The 13,856-nt window shown below is 35.3% G+C and overlaps 1 protein-coding gene across 15 annotated transcripts in view; it reads right to left on the bottom strand.

Moving 5' to 3' along the window:
* The window catches only part of ROBO1 (roundabout guidance receptor 1), a 1,123,100-nt gene that overhangs the window by 280,322 nt on the left and 828,922 nt on the right, over positions 1 to 13,856 (bottom strand). The gene's annotated exons all lie outside the window — the stretch shown is intronic.

Genomic DNA, 13,856 nt, shown 5'->3' with positions numbered 1-13,856 from the left:
CTCAGAATCAGTAAAACCCAGGAGAGAATGAAATACTTAAACTGCTTTAAGGTAAACACAAAACAAGACAACAAATTTTTTTAAAAACTCCACAGAAATCTATAACTGGTGAATATACCCTTCAAAAATGAAGGTGAAATAAGGCCATATTCAGACAAAGGCTGAGAGACTTTACTGCCAAAAAAACTGCACCACAGAAATGCTAAATGAACTTCTTTAGACCAAAGAGAAATAACACCAGATGGAAACCTTAAACTACAAAGGAATGAAAACCTTAAACTAGAAATGGTAGATAGATGGATAAGTTAAAGGCATTTTTTTCTCTCTTAATTTCTTATAAAAACTATTTTTTAAAGCAAAAAAAAATAACATATTGGTGTGTTTATAACATATCAATATAAATTATGAGACAACATTACACAAAGGGTAGTTAGTGGACGTAAACAAAATTATGCTGGTGCAAAGTTTTTACATTCTACTTAAATAAGTACTGGGCGTCCGTCCCTGGTGGCGCCGTGGTTGAGAGTCCGCCTGCCGATGCAGGGGACACGGGTTCATGCGCCGGTCCAGGAAGATCCCACATGCCGCGGAGCAGCTGGGCCCGTGAGCCATGGCCGCTGAGCCTGCGTGTCCGGAGCCTGTGCTCCGCAACGGGAGAGGCCACAACAGTGAGAGGCCCGCGTACCACAAAAAAGTTTAAAAAAAGGAGCATAATATCATGCCAAGTAGACTATTACCATTTAAGTATGCATATATTTATAATCTAACACAGTAATTTAAAAATTAATATTAATAATATAGTTTAAAAGAGTATAGTTAAAAATCTAATAGAGGAATTAAAATAGAATATTAATATATATCCGATATATATGTTTGAATATGTATATGATGACAAAGTAACAGAGCCAAACCCAACTATACCAATGATTACATTAAATGTAAACTATTCTATTTAATAGGCATAGACAACATTATTAGATGATTATATTGGTGATATTAGACTAAAATTAAAAAAGCAAGACTACCCAGCTTTGAGTGATGCACTACAAATATGAACACACATATAAGTTAAAAGTACATGATGGAAAAAAATATATAACATCCAAACAGTAAGTATAATAAAGCTGTATGATTATGTTACTATTAGACACTATAGAATTCAAGACCAAAAAAATAAAAGATTAGACATTTCACGATGATAAAAGTGTTAATAACAATTTTAATTTGTATGTGCCTAATAAGAAAGATTGGAAACACATTAAAAATTAACAGAACTAGATACATTTACAATTATAAATTTACAATTAGATTTACAACTATATAATTTACAATTATAGTTGAAGATTTTTATCATCCTCTCTTAGTAACTGAGAAAAACTTCATATTATTAAGATATGCATTCTGCACAAAATGATCTATAGATTCAATACATTCTTAATACAAATTCAACCAGGCTTTTTCTTTTGTAGGCATTAACAACATTATTCTAAAATTTTTGAAACTTTAAAGAACCTAGAATAGCCATAATAATTTAGAGATATACAGATTGCCAACAAACACATGAAAGAATGCTCAACATCATTAATCATTAGAGAAATGCAAATCAAAACTACAATGAGGTATCACCTCACACCAGTCAGAATGGCCATCATCCAAAAATCTAGAAACAATAAATGCTGGAGAGGGTGTGGAGAAAAGGGAACCCTCTTGCATTGTTGGTGGGAATGTAAATTGATACAGCCACTATGGAAAACAGTATAGGGGTTCCTTAAAAAACTAAAAATAGAACTACCATAATAATTTTTAAAAGATGGAGGAATGACATTAAGATTTTAAGATGGTAATGATATAATAATCAAGAAAGTTTGTATATTTGTTTTTGGCATAACCAAAGACAAATAGATCAATGGAACAAAAGAGAAAGTCTAGAAATAGACCCACACATATAAAATGAATTGATTTCAACAAAAGTGCCAAGGCAATTAAATTGGGAAATGAAAGTCTCCTGAATAAAACATGCTGTAACTACTGGATAAACATATGAAAAAAAAAAAAACCCACCTTTTTCCCCTTCTTCACACTACACGCAAAAATCAGTTTGCTATACCTCATTGACTTAAATGTAAAAACTAAAATGATAAACCTCCTGGAAGAAAACACAGCCAGGTATCCATGCCCTTGGAGGCATATTTTTTAAGAAAAACATGTCATTAAACATTTTTTAATGGATAAATTGAACTTCAGCAAAATTAAAACCTTCTGCTCATCCAAAGACACTATTAATGAAATGCAAAGGCAAGCCACAGACTGAGAGAAAATATTATATATACAGATGGAGATATATGAGAAAGCATTTATATCTAGAATAGATTTTAAAATATTCTACAAATCAATAACAGAAAGTAAATAGGATCCCTAAATGGGCAGAAGACTTAGACAATTCACAAGAGAAGATACATGAATGGCTGATAAGCATATGAAGAAAAGTTCAACATCATGAGGCATTAGAGAAACACAAATTAAACCACAGAGAGAGATCTCATATCCACTAGAATATCTACAAAGGTTGAAGATACTAAAAATGGTGCGGATGTGGAGCAGTCAGAACAGTTACACTGCTGGTGAGAGTATAAAGTGGTACAATCATGTTGGTAAACTGCTTGATTATCTTTTATGAAGTTAAACATATACTTAACATACAATCCAGCAATTCCACTTCAAACTATTTACCCTACCCCCACAAAAAGAAAACTTATGTCCATAAAAATACTTGTAGAATAACGTTTCTAGCAGCATATTTGGAACAGCCCCCAAATGGAAATAATCTAAATGTCCATTAATCGGAGAATGAATGAACAAATTGTGATATATTCATACAACAGAATTCCACTCAATAATTTTTTTAAAAAGAATGAACTACTGATGTGTTTAAACTAGCGGATGGATTTCACAAACACGTCAGTGAAAGAAGCCATACCAAAAGAACACACACTGAATCATTCTATTTATATGAAGTTAAGAACAGGCAAAACTAATCTCTCGTGATAAATATCTAAATAGCAATTGACTATGGTGATAGGGATAGACTGGAAAAGGGAATAAGGAAACTCGAAATGACAGACATATTCTATATCTTGATTAGATTTGTCGTTACGTGGCTGTATACATTCATCAATACTCAGACTGGGAACTTAGATCTATGCATTTCACTGCATGTAAATTTTCCGTCAATAAAAAGATGTGATCATCTCCTCCGTAGTTTGATATTATTTTAAAATTAACTTTTAAAATATAAAATGTACCAAACACTATCAAACAACTAATACAAGATGTCAGCTAATTTAAAGTACCAAACAAATAATATGAGACCTAACATTCCAAAATTAGAAGGCATTATAATCAGCATTGAAGTATTCCTATAATATTTAGCTTTTGTGTTCACAACAAACCACATTCACAAGTTAATCTCTGACCCTAGAATGGTCCTTTTAATGTCTTCGAAATGGAAGGGAAAAGAGTTCATGATACTTAAAAGTGGTCTTCTGTAATTTAAAAGTATTCTTTTCAACATTATAGGAAAGATTTTTTTAATCTAAAGTATCAGTTGTATGACATACTGGGAAAAATAATCTCATGACAAAACTACTATTACTACTTTTTTTTGGCGTACAAAAAGCTGTATATAATGCACACAACTTGATAGGTTGGGAGATAATTATACAACCATGAAACCAACACCACAATCTATGCCATAAACATCTCCATCACCTTCCAACTACCACTGCTTTTTAAATTGGCACAAGTATATTTAACTATCAGAATGTTTCTTCTTCAATTGTGTTACAATGATATTTATATGAAGTTGCAAAATAGACGGTTTCTGGGCATTTTTTACAATTCTTGCTAGAGCCATTTCTAATGATAAGCTTTTTAATTAGGATATTTGGGAATGTCATGAAACAAATTTTGGTTTTAAAAAAAACAAAATTTTGGGCTTCCCTGGTGTTTCAGTGGTTGAGAGTACACCTGCCGATGCAGGGGACACGGGTTCATGCCCCGGTGTGGGAGGCGGGAGGATCCCACATGCCACGGAGCGGCTGGGCCCGTGAGCCATGGCCGCTGAGCCTGTGCATCTGGAGCCTGTGCTCCGCAACAGGAGAGGCCACAACAGTGAGAGGCCCGCGTACCGCACAAACAAACAAACAAACAAACAAAAACAACAGAAAACCAAAATTTTAGAAAAATTATAGAAAGGAAAAATCTTAACATTCGCCAGTAATTATAGTTTTAACTTTAAATATAATGACCATTTTTAACTTAAGTCTAAATAAATGATTAAAGTTTCTAATTTTCTCTAAGACTTAAAATATTAATAATGTTGAATTGTTCAGAAGTAGCACAGGATCCTTACTCTATATGCAGAAATTTCATTGTAGAAGAAAGGTCAGATTCCATTCAGATTTAATACAGATCCTTGTACTGTGAAGCTAACAATATTTCTGAGTCACAAAGATGATACAGACATGAGGAGAAAGGCTTACTTTCCTTAAAAATGTATGAACACTGCACTCCTACCAAAGTTTGTATATACCATTAGGGCCACCTCTATGCTTAAAGTCTTGTGTCTTCCAGGGAGGCCTGAGAAACTAAGAATAAATACAGTACTTTGCATTAAAGTATTGTTATTTGAAATAAGTTTATTCTTTTTTTTAATTGCATGGAGTAAATTCATCATAACTTAAGGCTTATGGAAATGGAAATTTGGGAATATAAATGAGCAAAATATCAGACAATCTAATGTCAAATAAAGAATAAGGGTAGTGGCGTTTCACTGAAATTAAGTGCCGTGTTGCACTGAAAGCAAACTCAAAGATTCGGTAAACTTGGAAAGATCTATTCTAGGGATAGATCTCTCATGGGGAAAAAATTAGAGTCTCTCATCAAAAATCAATATAGTTGAATCCTTCAAACAACTTGAAAACACATAAATAGAATATGAGGGCATACAGTGTTGTCTTTTCATTATACCATATGCACCTGACAAGCAACAGAATGCCTGGGCACAATAAATATTGGAGACTAAAAAGAATGAATGAAATTAAGAAAAAAATTTTTTTTGAGACAGGGTAAAAAATCAGTTCATTACTGACTCTTAGAGAGGTTGACACCTCTAATTAGATGTGATACAAATCATGCCTTGATGGAAAAAAAATGTAAGTGTCGTTATTTAGGTGTGGTGGAGATAGCTAATGGTGACAGCGTGTACTCTGGAAGATAGATCTGGTGTGAGAAGACACTGGCCACATATTCAACTTGGGCAAGCTGCATAATCTCTCTAAAGCCTCAACTAAGATGGGGATAATAATAAATGCTGCACCGTATTATGTGGAACGATTGTAAAAAAAATACATAAAGTGTTTAGCACAGTGAGTGGTAACAGTAATTGCTAGAAATATTTATTATTACAATTATTATTATTAGCATCATCAAACATCATTTCTGTTATTCTGAGTGCCAAAATAAAAGACTAAAACGTCTCACTTGAAGTCAATCGAATTAAATGTCTGTAATATTCTCAGTGGGTAGATCAGTGGAGAAAGTGCTTAGTTCACGTTTCTGAAGAGTTTAGTTCTCTTCATTTTTATGTATAACTGGACCATTTATCTGAAACCATTCCTAGTTTATACATCTCTGAGTTTCCTCATATCCTTTATATAAAATCAACTACATAGTCACAGGAATTCCTCTTCCCACTGCACTCTCCGGAGAGGAGTTTCCTACAGTCCTCTCCTCCATCAGGTCAACCACTATTGCCCTTTGTTTTTCCTCCCAACCTTAGTCCCCTAGATATCATGAAAAGGAAATCTCATTCTGGCACCAGCAAAGAATCCCTGCAACATCTACCCTTTCCTCTATCCCACTCTTGCCCACTGCCACTGGGGTAAGCACAGCTTATTAGGAGATATGTTCTTGATATCTCAAGTTAAAATTCTGAATGCAACTGTCATAGAATCACTGCTAGGTCTCATGTATAGGTTGTTTATTAATATTAATCCCAGGCCTCATGTATAAATATTATTTATAAATTATAAATAATCTTCTTGGGCAGGTTTAAGAATTAAGCATCATAAGTTTTAATTTGAATAATAATAATAATTTCAAAGTTAAAACAACATATTACACTTTTAATTTGAATAATAATTTCAAAGTTAAAACAATGTATTACACTTTGGGGAAAAAAATCTCTCCTATATAAATGAAAAATTGCCTATTTTTTCCCTCTTTCATAGAAGTAAATTATTTTCTACATTATAAAACTTGATTTTTCTAAAACATTATTTTATGACAGATTTTTCTTTAGGATCTGGTATGAGAAACTTCTCTCTTTTGAAAGAGAGAAGCTTACAGATCATGAATTAGTATGTGAAAGACCATAAAAGGGCTTCTGCTCTTTTCCTCAATGCTCACTAATTCTGAACTTTGACATAAGTTGTTTTCTTTAGCTCTCCTGTTCATAAAAGAGGAAGAAGAGATCCTCCATAAAAACTTCTAGTAATATTTCTAGAATACGCGAAAATAAGATTTTGCCAGAAATGTTTCACCTTTTCAACACTTATCTGAATCTCAATTTTTTTGCCTTTAAAAAAGTAGTTTGTTTACCTACAAATTCAAAGGTCAAATTAAAAGAATATATAATTCTAACTGTAAAAAAACAAAAAAAATAAGAACCTACATTAACATTTCCCTCAACCAACATATCACTCAATCTCAAAGATAATCTCACAACCAGAAAAATGCAAAGGTATGAAAAATAAGTAAAAATGGCAATTAATATACCATTATGATTACCATTATATGTATACTTTGACTTACATTTTAAAATTTAAAGAAATGAAAAAACACTCAATGACTTAACATTTTAAAAATAAACAATACTAAAAAAATACTGAGTACTCTTCAAAGTTTACCTAATTTTTGCTCGCTTTTCTGATAAATTATAAGTTATTTAGATATTAAATGATAAATGAAGCTGCATTTTGTGACCAAAATTTTGTGATTATAATTTTAACTGACGCGGGTTATTCAGTACTTAGGAACAACTGTTAAAACAGAATATGGGTTTCCTAGCACATCAATAAAAAGAAGGAAAATAACATACAGGCAATAGAGAAGAAAGAAGACTCTAATATGAATTTTTTGTCTTAAAAATACCTGTCAGCCACAAAAGAACAACCAACTGGGTTAAAGAAAAAGACAAATACAACAGAACCAAATTATCATTGAAATTCACCAAAATTTCCAAAAATAAGAAGGCTTGTTGTTCTGCCTACTGTGGCTACCATATGTGCCTGCAGGAATCCCCAAAGACAAGAATCGAGTCTTTCAAAGCCTCTGATTACATCCCTGTTTTAGGCCTACCTCAGGCAGCCTAAAGGTTCTGTTAATCAATTAGCTGAGGTCCATGCTAAGCCCAGAAAGCGAACACTATAAGAAGAGAGGCTGGAGCACACGGAACAAAGCTATCTATTGCCGTGGATGAGCTTTTCTTATGCAATGCACATGGGCCATTGTTCCATTCTTGAAGAATCACATTAATCAATGTTCAGAGGCTGCACCTCCGAAATAGAGAGTTGGCTGTTCATCAGTGATTTATTACAGAGCCCAACATGCATTTGACATAAAACAAGTTGGTAGTTTGGAAGCCGCCACTGGAGGGGGGGAAGGGAGGAATGGTTTGGAGTGTGAGGTAAGGAGTGCTAATGCAGACACAAATCAGTTCCCTTCAGCAGTCAGAAAAATACAGCTGCTGACCATATTTTTATGGTTACAAACACCTTTCAAACATGCTTTCCTTGAAGGCTAAAGGTATTATTTTGATCAGCACAATTAGGGAAATGCTGAGACTTTAAACTTGAAAAAGAAAGGGAAGGAAAGAGAAGAGAGAGAGAAGGAGGAAGGAAAGAAGGAAGAGAGGGAGGGAGGGAGGGAGGGAGGAAGGAAATCAGTCCAAGGTGGGGTGGGTTGTAATCAATGAGAAAGGGCTTCCTTGTTTTTCAGGATGGTTTAAGCTTTAAAATGAATCATTGCTTATGGGATATATTTTTAAATGTTTTCATTGGAAAGCATACCATACCCATCCACTGCCCCATTTCGTAAGAAAAATTATAAAGTCCAATATAAAATGAAGCAGAAGTTTAAAAATAAGTCATGTCACACTAATTGAATAGTCTGTTGTTTAACTGAATGACCAGAAACATGAGTATATCAGTTAAAAAGCAACATTTTCCTTGGGGGAAAAATCACTTGTGCTTTGGCAGGGTTTGGCATTATCATAATAAAAGTTGACAAAGTAAAATTCACTTGAGCAGGAAACAGTGGTTGTGTTGTGATGATTGTTTTAATTCTCAACATAATTTCTTTTGAACCCAAAGCCATTTTTAGAAATAATGATCACGTATCTTAAAACAAAAATCTGGATACAATATTTGATGTGTTTCAGATGACCTATTTGGCAAAAGGAAGTAATTTTTCTGAATTGGGACTCTTCTAGAAAACAAGGACCATACTTTTGTCATACACTTAAGAGCAATCCTCAAAATTTCAAATATGGGAAGAACGAATGTTTAATTAATCCTATTAGATAAAAGTAATTATTCATCACCATTCACATATCTTCAACTGCTCAAGACATCAAAACCTTCAGAGACTTAAGACTATCAGAAACAGCTGCTTTTGGCCAATTATGTTCTGAGCTGTCAAGACTCATAATACTCAGTTCCTTCACTCTATTAAAACCAGGAATATTATTCAAATAGGTATGTTGATTGTAACAGGAATTTTAACTTGATTTAAAATAAAAGAATGTACCCAAAGAGGATTATATTCTCTTTTCCTTGCTTTAGTTTCCTCAGTTGTTAAATGGGATAATAGTACTAAATGACAGAGTTGCTTTGGTAAGTGTTCAATAAATGTTTCCATTTGTTTAAATTTTAAAATATTGATCCCTGTAATAATTTCATCAAGGCTTTAAAAAATGCTTTCCTGGGCTTCCCTGGTGGCGCAGTGGTTGAGAATCCGCCTGCTGATGCAGGGGACACGGGTTCGTGCCCCGATCCGGGAAGATCCCACATGCCGCGGAGCGGCTGGGCCCGTGAGCCATGGCCGCTGAGCCTGCGCGTCCGGAGCCTGTGCTCCGCAATGGGAGAGGCCACAATAGTGAGAGGCCTGCGTACCACAAAAAAAAAAAAAAGAAAAGAAAAAGAAAGCTTTCCTTATTTTTATCCATCTTGTATTCACAAAGGAGAAAAGGTGGGGAGGTGGGGAACAAAGGAGAGGAACCCCTAGGTCTTAAATTACCTACTAGGTACACCACCAATTCCAACAATGAACACATCTGCCTATACAAAAATCATTCTTAGTTGACCACTGGATGGAGTCAGAAAAGCAAAGGTAAGAAAAAGCAACACTGTGGTATAATTTGCTCAGATCACTTAAGTGTGGGAATGAAAATAGGTGTGCATATACTCTCACATACACATTAGGTTCTGCTATCTATCTACAGATATGTCTCTGTAAGAAAACAATCTGTGTAGTTGTGAATGTGACCCTTCTTATTCGTACCTCAAAGATCTAGACTAGTGATTCCAAAACTTGGCTGGATGACAGAATCACCTAGATCTTCTAAAAATTCCAAAGTTCAGGCCATACCTTGACCCAATTAATTCACAATATTAGCAGAAGAGGGTGGGGTAGTGTGGGGAACACAACAATCAGTATTTATAGAAGCCCTCCAGGTGATTCCAGTGTGCAGATGCATCTGGGAACCATAAATGTTCCAAAATCAATTTCCAGGCAGGTAGCATGTTTAGAAATCAGGACTGGGAATAGCTCTTATGTATCTTTGTATATTCCAAGTAGTTAGCATACGTGTCCTTTAGTTAATTTTGTTCATCAGTTCACTTCATGGAAATTAAAAACATGTCATTAAAATATTAAATTAATGAGATTTTTTTTTTTTTTTTTTTTGCGGTATGTGGGCCTCCCACTGCGGTGGCCTCTCGCGCTGCAGAGCACAGGCTCCGGACGCGCAGGCTCAGCGGCCATGGCTCACGGGCCCAGCCGCCCCACGGCATGTGGGACCCTCCTGGACCGGGGCACGAACCCGTGTCCCCTGAATCGGCAGGCGAACTCTCAACCACTGCGCCACCAGGGAAGCCCTAATGAGATACTTTTGAGTGAGAACTTGTGTGGTACACTTGAGTTATTTTGAAAGAAGCCTGGATTGCCAAGAACATATTTTTGAAGGGCTATTTTATATTTATTATACTGCATTATATAATATTTATTTAAAGCCAATATTTAAAAAATAAACTTGTAACATGAATCAATATCTATATCTTTTTTACAAAATTGCTGACTCATAATTCCACATAAGAAACAAGAAAGATACCGAAGTAGGAGGACATGGAACTCATCTCCCCCCATGAACACATCAAAAATACATCTACATTTGAAACAATTCTCAGTGATAACTAACTGGAAACTGGCAGAAAGACTCCTGAACAATCAAGGCTTTAAGAAAGATTCACATGTAATTGGGTAGGAAGGAGAGAAAAGCTATCAGGTCAGGACCTGTGGCTCTGGAAGGAGACTCAAAGGAAAAGAGAGAATACATAGGCAGAGACCCACCCTGAGAAGTGAGTGGTGAGAGCCAAAGACTGGGTGCTCCAGTCCTAGGGTCCTACACAGGAGGGACAAGTTCTCTTGGCTGCTTGGGGGACTGTTGGGACTAACACGGCAGTGGGAAGCCTGGACTCTGCTTGTGAGGAACACACATGTGCTGGCTTGTCCCCAAGATAAGGTGGAGACAGGTTTCCTGTGACCACCTCAGCATGCACCCCAGCCAAAGCAGAACAAACTTACTCCATGTCACAGGGCTGCACTGGATCTAGGGCTGCCACGATCAGGGAGAAAACTCGACCACAGTACACAGAAGGTCACAACCAAACAGACTCACACCAAGATATATCATAATGAAAACAGCAAAAGTTAAAGATAAAGAGAGAATTCTAAAAGCAGCAAGAGAAAAACAGAGTTGTACATGAGGGAATCCTCAAATGGCTATCAGCTGATTTTTCTGCAGGAACTTTGCAGGACAGAAGGGAGTAGCATGATATATATAAAGTGCTGAAAGAGAATACCTGCAATCTGGTATATTCTACTCAGCAAAATTATCACTTATTATCAAAGGAGAGATAAAGAACATTTCGGAGAAGCAAAAACTAAAAGGGTTCATCAATACTAAACCTACCATAAAAGAAATGTTAAACGTTCTTCTAAGTAGCAAAAGAAGCAAGAATCTATAGGAGAGAACTCCCTGGCGGTCCAGTGGTTAGGACTTGGCGCTTTCACTGCCAGGAGCCTGGGTTCAATCCCTGGCCGAGGAACTAAGTTCCCACAAGCCACGTGGCATGGTGAAAAAAAAAGAATCTATAGGAAAGGGAAAATCCCACTAGGAAAGGTAAATACCAATATAAAGATTAAACGACACAATAAATTGTAAAAACAACTGTTACTATAACAAACAGTTAAGGGATAAACATGAAGATGTAAAGTATCATATCAAAAACACAAAATGTGTGGGAGGGGGGTAAAAAATGTAGATCTTTTAGAATGTGTTTGAACCTAAATGACTTCTAATTTAAAACAAGAAGATATAGCTATAGGTCAACATATATGAACCCCAGGGTAGCCACAACCAAAAACTTATAATAGATACATGAAAACTAAAAAGAAAGGAACACATGCATTCTAGTAAAGAAAATCATCAAACCACAAGGGTAGAAGCAAAGAGAAGAATTGATAAACAGAGAAGAACTACAATGCAACCAGAAAGCAAGTCATAAAATGGCAATAAGTACATACATATCAATAATTACTTTAGGGGCTTCCCTGGTGGCGCAGTGGTTGGGAGTCCACCTGCCATTGCAGGGGGTCTGGGAAGATCCCACATGCCGCAGAGCGGCTGGGCCCGTAAGCCATGGCCACTGAGCCTGCACGTCTGGAGCCTGTGCTCCACAACAGGAGAGGCCACAACAGTGAGAGGCTCACGTACTGCCAAAAAAAAAAAAAAAATTACTTTAAATATCAATGGATTAAATGCTCCAATCAAAAGACATAGGGTGGCTGATTGGAGAAAAGCCAAGATCCATCTATATGCTGCCTACAAGAAATTCACTTCAGAGCTAAAGACACACACAGACTGAAAGTGAGAGGATAGAAAAAAGATATTTCATGCAAAAAAAAATGAAAAGAAAATGGGGGTAGCAATACTCACATGAGATAAAATAGACTTTAAAACAAAAGCTATAAAAAAAACAAAGAAGGAGATTATATAATGATAAAGGGATCAATACAGGAAGAGAATATTATACTCGTTAACATATATGCACCCAATACAGGAGCACCTATATATATAAAGCAAAAACCTACAGACATAAAATAGAGAAATTGACAATAATGCAACAATAGTAGGGGACTTTAACACCCCACTTAAATCAATGGATAGATCATCCAGACAGAAAATCAATAAAGTAACAGTGGTATTAAATGACCCAATAGGCCAATTAGATTTAATAGATATCTACAGGACATTACATCCCAAAACAGCAGAATACACATTCTTTTCAAGTGCACACAGAACCTTCCCCAGAATAGATCACATGGTAGGCTACAAAACAAGTCTCAACAAATTTAAGAAGATAGAAGTTATACTATTTTTCCAACCACAATGGTAACAAACTAGAAATCAATTACAGAAAGAAAAATGGGAAAAGAAAAAACATGTGGAGACTAAACATGCTATTTTAAAAAAATGAGTCAATGAAGAAATCAAAGAGGAAATGAGAAAATATCCCAAGACAAATGAAAATAGAAACACAACTTTCAAAAATCTATGGGATGCAGCAAAGGCAGTTCTAAGAGGAAAGTTTATAGCAATAGAGGAGGCCTTCCTCAAGAAGCAAGAAAAAATCTCAAATGAACAACCTAACCTGCCACCTAAAGGAATTATAAAAAGAACAAAGTTAGAAGAAGGAAAGTAAAAATAAAATCAGAGGAAATAAATAAGGTAAAATAAATAAAAGCAAAAATAAACAAACCGGACCTAATTGAACTTAAAAGCTTTTCATAGCAAAGGAAACTACTGACAAAACAAAAAGACAACGTACTGAATGGGAGAAAATACTTGCAATAATATGACCATGAAGAGGATAATATCCAAAGTATATAAATAGCTCATACAATTCAGCATCAAAAAAACAACCTAATCAAAAAATGGGCAGAAGACCTGAATAGACATTTTTCCAAAGAAGATATACAGATGGCCAACAGGCTCATGAAAAGATGTGCAAAAGTGTTAATTATCAGATATATGCAAATTAAAACCATAATGAGATTATCATCTCATACCTGTCAGAATGGCTATCATCAAAGAGAGAACAAATTTTGTTATTGTTGGTAAGGATGCAGAGAAAAAAGAACCCTCAGACACTGTTGGTGGTAATGTAAATTGGTGCAGACACTATGGAAAACAATATGGAAGTGTCTCTAAAGACTAAAAATAGAACTATTATATGAATCCAGCAATTCCACTCCTGGGTATGCATTTGGAAAAAGCAGAAACATAATTCGAAAAGATACATGCACTTCAATGTTCACAGCACCACTATTTATAATAATAGCCAAGCTATGGAAGCAACCCAAGTGTCCATCAACAGATAAATGGATAGAGAAGATGCAATACACACACACACACACACACACACACACACACACACACACACACAGAGGAATAT

This window comes from Kogia breviceps, chromosome 5 (assembly GCF_026419965.1).
Source record: "Kogia breviceps isolate mKogBre1 chromosome 5, mKogBre1 haplotype 1, whole genome shotgun sequence".
NCBI classification, from domain to species: Eukaryota; Metazoa; Chordata; class Mammalia; order Artiodactyla; family Physeteridae; genus Kogia; species Kogia breviceps.
This window is presented reverse-complemented; position numbering and strand designations above follow the sequence as displayed.